Source organism: Oncorhynchus clarkii, chromosome 26, assembly GCF_045791955.1.
Source record: "Oncorhynchus clarkii lewisi isolate Uvic-CL-2024 chromosome 26, UVic_Ocla_1.0, whole genome shotgun sequence".
Lineage (NCBI taxonomy): Eukaryota > Metazoa > Chordata > Actinopteri > Salmoniformes > Salmonidae > Oncorhynchus > Oncorhynchus clarkii.
The window spans coordinates 13,333,905-13,343,233 of NC_092172.1; the positions used below are offsets into that span (position 1 = coordinate 13,333,905).

Consider the following 9,329-nt stretch of genomic DNA (forward strand, 5'->3'; position numbering starts at 1 on the left):
CAGGTAGGCCAAAACTCCATCCCACCAAAACAGTTCTTACACTAAAAAGACATTATCATCAATTTCACAATATTATTCCAACCTCATAATGTGGAAATATAAAACACAGGGAAATCACATTTTTGACTGCACTGGGAAGAATCTATTTCTCTACACAGGAAATAATAAGCAGTTTCCTGAGTATAACGTCACGTTTCCTCCCACCAGGTATCTCAACAAGGTGACGATCCAAGACCTGCAGAGACAGAAGGTTTGGCATTTCCTATCCTCATCATGGCTGAGCTCCGACAGGGGGGAGGGGCTGACCAAGAAGACCCTCAACGCTGCCAAGAAGAATGAGATCAGAAGCTTTAGGTGACTGACCACTGGTAGAATACAATGTTACAACATGTACAGTATGTAGAGGATTTCTAGGCTAGATCAAACATCTTGCAATGTGTCATGGAGTTTAATTCTGAACCCTTGTATCCTCGTCTACTTTTCCAATGTAATTCCTTTAAATGTCCCACACTTTCGATGTCCCAGAAATATTTTCCAGACCAGAACGTCGTCAGGCTTTAGAGATCAGCACATCTGGGTGTCCATCGTAGACCCTCCCTGGCGTAGCCCGTTCACCCGAGCACAGAGGGTGTCCTGCTGCATGAGCCTCCTGCTCTGCACCATGGCCATCAACATCGCCTTCTGGAAAATCCCCAAAAACCAGCAGTCTCCTGTCATCTTCGCCATTGGTAAGTCCATAAATGTTACGAGAATTTTCAATCTCAATGATGATACTATCGCTTTGACTAATTTCCCCTAGGTTGTAAAGCTAGGGTCAATAGAAATTAGGCAAAGACTCAGATTCTGCAAAAAAGGTTATTTGTGGTTTATTCATGAGAGCTCTAAAGACAAAAATGAGGACCCAGTCCTTTTATAATACACTCTCACATTCCTCTCTTTAGGCTACTCCCAACTCAAACAACCAGTACTTTTCCACTAACCACATTGTAGAGAAAGAACCATCAATCTTGTCTCATTCTTCAAGGCTTTCACTTCCCCTCCCCTGTTGGGGCCCTCTTGGTTAGAAAACCTCTGAAGGTTTTCTATGATCTGTTTTACAACTTCACTCTGCTTACATCCCTACTAAAGACTATAATACCCAATTATTATCATTCTAACAGAGCTACACACATCCACATCCTCATATTATGTTCTTTTGATTCTCAAACATTTCACACTATTATACAATTTCAGAGTGGAACACTTTAGCCATTATCTTACAACATACAAATTATTCTATCAATAGAGATACAACATTGTACTGGATAAGTCCTTGATGGTGAGTCAATCAGTCCTCTTTTGTGACTGTGCCGTTCATATCTGAGCCCACATCTAATGAGCTGCCTCTGATAAGGATGGGAAATAATGAGCTGCGTCTGATAAGGATGGGAAATAATGAGCTGCCTCTGATAAGGATGGGAAATAATGAGCTGCCTCTGATAAGGATGGGAAATAATGAGCTGCGTCTGATAAGGATGGGAAATAATGAGCTGCCTCTGATAAGGATGGGAAATAATGAGCTGCATCTGATAAGGATGGGAAATAATGAGCTGCCTCTGATAAGTATGGGAAATAATGATCTGCCTCTGATAAGGATGGGAAATAATGAGCTGCCTCTGATAAGGATGGGAAATAATGAGCTGCCTCTGATAAGGATGGGAAATAATGAGCTGCCTCTGATAAGGATGGGAAATAATGAGCTGCATCTGATAAGGATGGGAAATAATGAGCTGCCTCTGATAAGGATGGGAAATAATGAGTTGCATCTGATAAGGATGGGAAATAATGAGCTGCCTCTGATAAGGATGGGCAATAATGAGCTGCATCTGATAAGGATGCTGCCTCTGATAAGGATGGGCAATTTTACTCTCCACTCAAATAGAAATGGGACATTTTGGCTAACGGAAAACGTTTTTTCTACAGTAAAAAGAGAGCAGTGCAGTACATGGGAACTACGAATAGCCTGCAATATGGATGGTAACATATCAGACTTTTAGATGCAGCTGCGTCAAGTATCAAAGACAAGGACTGGTCTCAATTATAAGTGCAAGGTCCCACTCAAGGCTCTTTTCTCCTTGGTGTTCAGAGTTACAAGGACTAGTAGTTGTAGGCAGTGGAAGGCTCTTCATAACCCTTCAATAGACGTTTCAGCCACATTCCTTTGACTATCCAGACCTGAAAGACCTTGTCACACAGCACAGAGTGGTTATTCAATGACCCCAAGCCCTTGATAAACCTTTCATACGGCTAAGGAATACTTGACCTAGAACAACACAACAAGTGTTCAGACATTGAATGATAGATTGAGTGATATAGCTGCTGTTATTGTGCCTTGACTCCATAATGGTGTGTGCTTTCATGTCCCAGGTTCGCTGGAGGTCACATGGGAGGAGATCATGGTGGGGGTGGAAAGCGGTTTGCTCATGTTCCCCATCAACATCCTCATCATCACCATATTCCGCAGTATCAAGTCACGAGTTGCCCAACCAAAGGAGAAGAACCACGATATGCAGGGCCTGAAACCCCTCGCTGTTACCATGCCAACCATTCTTAAGGTCCTCTCTTTCCATTTTCAAAATAAAGTGTTGTTGCTGTGTTATAGTTCTGCTCCATACTTTGTCTATAACCTTCAAACACTCCCATCGTTTATTCCTTTCCGCTGGGCCTTCCTTTTTTCTTAAAATATCTTACTGGTTATAGAAACCATTAAGATTGGTATTTGGTATTTTATTAGGATCCCCATTATCTGTTGCAATAGCAGCAGCTACTCTTCCTGGGGTCCGCACAAAACATGAAACATAATACAGAATGACATAATACAAAACAGAATTAGACAAGAACAGCTCAAGGACAGAACATACATTATTAAGATTGGTACTAGCAACTGTGTTTATGTATGTTCTGTCCTTAAGTACTGTATTCCTGTGTGCTACGTCCCTATCTAGGACACAGAGGAGATGGTGAATCTGCTCTGTAAGAGCCAGAAGAACAAAGTGCCTGAGCTAGAGAAGAAGCTGGAGTCATGCGATGACCTTTGCTCAGCCTTGGGTAGAGTGCAAGGGGTCATTCAGCTTATGCAAGGTGCTTCACTGACACTGCAAGAGCAACCTTACAAGTCACACAGGTGTTGACGTCATTGTAATTGTTGGAGATGTCCTAAGATTTGATGCGTCTGCCTACGTATCACTAGGGTTGAGTGAGGGTGACCCACACTGGGTCTACTGCAGCAAGTTTGTCCTGTACTTCCTCCACCACCTGTCCATTTGCCTGGAGCGGCTGGATGAGAGTGCCTTCCCCACCCCAGAGGCCCGTCAACACATCCTGAACACCGTCCACCTGCTGCAGAAGACGTCCGAGATGGTTTTCACCAGCCACATGGCTTACAGGTTGGACAATATACCTGTGCAGAGAAGGGAATATAAATAACGGAATTAAAAGTTAAGCTTTTCAAAAAATAACTTTACACGTCATTCCCTTCCTCTCAGTTTCCAATCAAGTTTAATTGCTCTGTATTTGTGTGAATATCGTTGTCATACATTACTCTGACCAACTACCTAGACAGATCTGTGTTTCCTCTGTGCCTCCTCTCCCAGTCCTCCCTGTGTTGCTAGGGAGAAAAGGAAAAGCTCAAGCTGCTGGCTGCCCTGGTGGTTTGTGTTTGTGGGCTGGTTCTTGCTCGTCTCCATCAGTGTGGTGTCCACGTACTTTACCCTGATGTATGGCTTTGCCTATGGGAGGGAGAAATCCATCCAGTGGGTTATCTCTCTGGCCATGTCCCTCTTCCAGAGCATCTTCATCCTGCAGCCTCTTAAGGTAAGACCAGGGCGCTATATCTTACATGAAGAACATAGTCCTGAAGTTCTGTTCAATCAATTAGTCAATCATCAGCAGATGTAAAAACAAGAATTTTGTTTTGATTCTTGGGTTTATTCTCAGGTAATTGGTATGGCGATCTTCTTTGCCCTCCTCCTCAAACCAGTGGCAGTAGAAGACAGTGAGGAGGTTGGACTACTCCTGAAAGGTAACATCCTCTACCAGAGAAGACCTACTGTACAGGGCTCTCACAAAACCCTTATGCTTTACCTTAGTGTCAGTTTTACAAAGGCATAATTGATCTGGGTTTGTCAGTACTAGTACTCTGAAAAGGCAATTACAAAATTACATCAACCCAACTCTCAGTATTGATGAAGGGTTTTACAAGCAGAGAGAAGGGTTAAAGACAGTATCTAAAGGGACTGTCGTAGAGAGAAAATGACATTTTTTCCATGTTCACGCCTACTCTCGTGCAGATATACAACAAGCCTTGGATATGAATGGCTTCTGTCAAACTATTGAAACCTGTCTGTTCTGCATAATTAATGGTATATGCATTTTAGACTGGAATTGAGCTGTAAGTCTGTTTTACTCTCAGATAGTAGGAGAAGCATAGTGTTTTGCTGCCATGTTGGCCAGGCCTCTAGTGTAAAATATATGTTTAATATCATTGAGACTAAGCTGGTAAAATAAAGGTACAAATATCTAAAACCTGTGTTAGTATGCCACACCATGTCAGGCTCACAGGGATTCTGTTGAGCTTCCCTTCTGAGATGTTGAAAAGAAAAGTCCTCACGAAGAGGCCTGTCTTATCTGTTTTACAGAACAACAGGAGATGTGTAAATTGTACTCCGGTAGGGAGATACACTGAAGAAACACAATTTAGCTCTACATGCTGTCTCCAGAGGATCGATGGGGTTGGAAGACCTGATGCCCTACAACAGACATCCTCTGCTCTGCTGCACTGACTATCAACGTGGCAAACTGAGAATATGAGTTCTTTGAAAATATAGTTATGTTTTATTTGAATACTTGTTACTCTTATCTTATAAGAAATGTATAAGGCATAATATGTATGAATGTACTGAAAACTACTGTATCATTGAAATTGTAATATTTGGTAATAAACTGATAGTTAGAAACTTTTATTCCTGTGGATTGTATGAAGGATTATATTTATTTCATCACAAACCGCTGATATATTATTTTACACTGTACATTTATATTTAAGTAACATACAGTCACCTCCAAAATCATTGTCACCCTTGATAAAGATGAGAAAAAAAGACTATCAAATAAATAATAGAAAACCAGAGCTATATTGAATGTTTTCTGAGATTAAATAACACATTGGGAACGATCTTAGACCACTCCTCCATACATCATCTTTCCAGATCCTTGATATCCTTCGGTCTGCGCTCTGGACTGCACTCTTCAGTTCAAACCACAGGTTTTCAATGGGGTTCAAGTCCGGAGACTGAGATTTTGGGCCTGCAAAATGTAGATTTTCTTGGTCAATTTATAATTTATTTGTGGATTTTTATGTGTGCTTGGGGTCATTGTCTTGCTGGAAGATCCACTTGTAGCCAAGTTTCAGCCTCTTAGTAGAGGGAACCAGGTTTTTGGCTAAAATGTCCTGGTACTTGGTACAGTTCACGATACCGTTCGTTGACCTTAACAAGGTCCCCAAGACCAGGAAGCAAAACCGCCTCATAAAATCAAAGATCCACCACCATATTTTACAGTAGGCATGGGGTTATTTTCTGCATATGCATCTTTCTTTCAAAGCCAAACCCACCACTGGTGTGCGTGGCAAAATACCTCTATTTTCATCTCATCTGACCATAGCACCTTGGTGGCAACCCTTCGAAATAGACTTTTGGCATGGAGGGTGGCATATAATGGTAGATTTGGAGACTTGGTGACCCCAAGATGCGGTTATGTTCTGTCATTCTCCAACTGTGGCCCTTGGACATTTATTTCATCCCAAACCATCTTCATCACTGCGAGTAGGGACACGACACTCTTGGGTCCTTCACCAGGCAAGTTCACCACTCCTCCAGGGGTTTTAAACTTCTTAATTGTTGCCCTAATAGTGATTAGTGGTATAGAGTGGGGCAAAAAAACATTTAGTCAGCCACCAATTGTGCAAGTTCTCCCACTTAAAAAGACGAGAGAGGCATGTAATTTTCATCATAGGTACACTTCAACTATGACAGACAAAATTAGATTTTTTTTTAGAAAATCACAATGTAGGATTTTTAATGAATTTATTTGCAAATTATGGTGGAAAATAAGTATTTGGTCACCTACAACCAAGCAAGATTTCTGGATCTCACAGACCTATAACTTCTTCTTTAAGAGGCTCCTCTGTCCTCCACTCATTACCTGTATTAATGGCACCTGTTTGAACTTGTTATCAGTATAAAAGACACCTGTCCACAACCTCAAACAGTCACACTCCAAACTCCACTATGGCCAAGACCAAAGAGCTGTCAAATGACACCAGAAACAAAATTGTAGACCTGCACCAGGCTGGGAAGACTGAATCTGCAATTAGGTAAGCAGCTTGGTTTGAAGAAATCAACGGTGGGAGCAATTATTAGGAAATGGAAGACATACAAGACCACTGATAATCTCCCTCGATCTGGGGCTCCACGCAAGATCTCACCCCGTGGGGTCAAAATGATCACAAGAACGGTGAGCAAAAATCCCAGAACCACACGGGGGGACCTAGTGAATGACCTGCAGAGAGCTGGGACCAAAGTAACAAAGCCTACCATCAGTAACACACTACGCCGCCAGGGACTCAAATCCTGCAGTGCCAGACGTGTCCCCCTGCTTAAGCCAGTACATGTCCAGGCCCGTCTGAAGTTTGCTAGAGAGCATTTGGATGATCCAGAAGAAGATTGGGAGAATGTCATATGGTCAGGTGAAACCAAAATAGAACTTTTTGGTAAAAACTCAACTCGTCGTGTTTGGAGGACAAAGAATGCTGAGTTGCATCCAAATAACACCATACCTACTGTGAAGCATGGGGGTGGAAACATCATGCTTTGGGGCTGTTTTTCTGCAAAGGGACCAGGACGACTGATCCGTGTAAATGAAAGAATGAATGGGGCCATGTATCGTGAGATTTTGAGTGAAAACCTCCTTCCATCAGCAAGGGCATTGAAGATGAAACGTGTCTGGGTCTTTCAGCATGACAATGATCCCAAACACACCGCCCAGGAAATGAAGGAGTGGCCTCGTAAGAAGCATTTCAAGGTCCTGGAGTGGCCTAGCCAGTCTCCAGATCTCAACCCCATAGAAAATCTTTGGAGGGAGTTGAAAGTCCGTGTTGCCCAGCAACAGCCCTAAAACAGCACTACTCTAGAGGAGATCTGCATGGAGAAATGGGCCAAAATACCAGCAACAGTGTGTGAAAACCTTGTGAAGACTTACAGAAAACGTTTGACCTCTGTCATTGCCAACAAAGGGTATATAACAAAGTATTGAGATAAACTTTTGTTATTGACCAAATACTTATTTTCCACCATAATTTGCAAATAAATAAATTAAAAATCCTACAAAATGATTTTCTGGATTTTTTTTCTTCTCATTTTGTCTGTCACAGTTGAATATGATGAAAATTACAGGCCTCTCTCATCTTTTTAAGTGGGAGAACTTGCACAATTGGTGGCTGACTAAATACTTTTTTGCCCCACTCGCTATTTTAAGCCCATAACCATGTGTGAGGTGTATACTTTTTTTCGAAGTAGAATTGTTTAAGACTACCAAGAAACACTGTGTGACCCTGATTAAGCCCACTGCAGTAAAAGGTTCAACAAAGTCTCTTTCAACTGTATTAATATAAAATAATACCTATATTTTTTTAATATGAGCATACAATAAACCTCAGTATTTGTATTATTTATTTCATACAGTCTATTTTGCTCATCTTTGTCAAGGGTGCAAATACTTTTGGAGGTGACTGTATCTATGGGTTCACTTAGTATTATATATTTATTTATTGGAACACATTTTCAAAATTATTAAAACAATATGTCTTTGAAACTGTTTTTCCCTAAATAATGTTATATTCCAGTGTTCTCCCCTCATCCCCATCAGAACGTGAGTCCTACTTTCACTGTGCTCAGCTGATTGTTATGAAAGAAAGGGTAACACCCATTAGGAATACACTCATATCACCCCAGACAGTTATGTAAGTTACTGTATCTCAATGCCATGGTAGAGATTGTCTAAGAACTCCTCTGACTCATGTTCGTAACTCTGTGTGTCACTGCAAGCTAAGGAGTTGACCAGTCAGTTTAAAATGTTAGGTTCTAACTTTCTGGTATAAACTCCAGGATGGACACAAATAATTAAATTAAAATCAAATTAGATTCATTTCACCCAATTGGACGCTTTGGCTGAATGACATAAGGATACACAGTTACAATCTTTTAGCTACAGTACAGTAGGATGATCCAGTCTGGGTCAGATGGCGCGCTGTCCTTGAGATACGACTCTGCTATCTGCATCCTGTTGTCTTCACTCCACTCTCCTGCTATGAGGTGGAAAGTCATCTTCCCACAGAAACTAGACAGTTGGATAGTAACTTAACCGTGATCTTATCATAAACCAGACAGGTGGTTTCTATTAATTTTTGATAAACATGTTCTAACCCCAGACAAATGACTCCTATCCAACCCTTATGGAATCATTCTTGCACTTAGAGACAGGCCACTTTTGTACTTTCCCTATGCCTCAATACAATACACATAGATTATTCAACCTAACCCATAACAGAATAATTACTACTGATTTGCTAATTATACAAGAAAGGGTGCTCAGGTCATAACGGTTTCCAAAAAACTCACTGGGCATGTTGGAGTTGTCAACAAATGGTTATTCAGTTTAAAATCAAACTGTTGATTTTTTGGATAACAATTCTTTGATGTTGGTATTGATAATGGTAACAATGTTGACTGGAACAATTGAGTCACTCACTCCTCATTCCAGACATTAGAACTGACAGCTGAAAAGGAAGTGACAGTTTAACAGTCTGATGTGACAAAGAACAGAACTCTCCTCTCCTCATCAGAAACCTATTAGAGAGTCTGTATAGTTGTCTTTCTCTCTCTCTCAGTCCACAATGTTATGTTTTTTCCTCTGCTAGTTAGCACACACAGTGTAGTGCCCAAACCCCCTGTAAGGAAAGTATGCAAGGTCACATTATCTCTAAGACTAATAAGAAGACTAAATAAAACAACAATCTAAGTCCTTGCATTCATCCCTGGATAATGAGAAACAGGCAGCTCCACCAAAACATGACATTTCTGCTGAGGGCAGTACATGCAGTTGATAATGTGTTCATTCATTTTGTGAGTCCATAGAACTGAAGGCTGAACCTGAGAAAATATGTGTGTTTGTGTAATCTGTCATTTAACCTCTGCAATGCTTCAGTATCAATGGAGATTGCCATAGAGGTAAAT

At 41.1% G+C, this 9,329-nt stretch overlaps 1 long non-coding RNA gene across 1 annotated transcript; it reads left to right on the forward strand.

Annotated features, from left to right (window-relative positions):
• Positions 1 to 3,743: 3,743 nt before the first annotated feature.
• LOC139384396 (uncharacterized) lies at positions 3,744 to 4,843 on the forward strand. Its single transcript, XR_011628854.1, has 3 exons — positions 3,744 to 3,852; positions 3,976 to 4,060; positions 4,677 to 4,843. It is a non-coding gene; the product is annotated as an uncharacterized lncRNA (long non-coding RNA).
• The last annotated feature ends 4,486 nt before the right edge of the window (positions 4,844 to 9,329 follow it).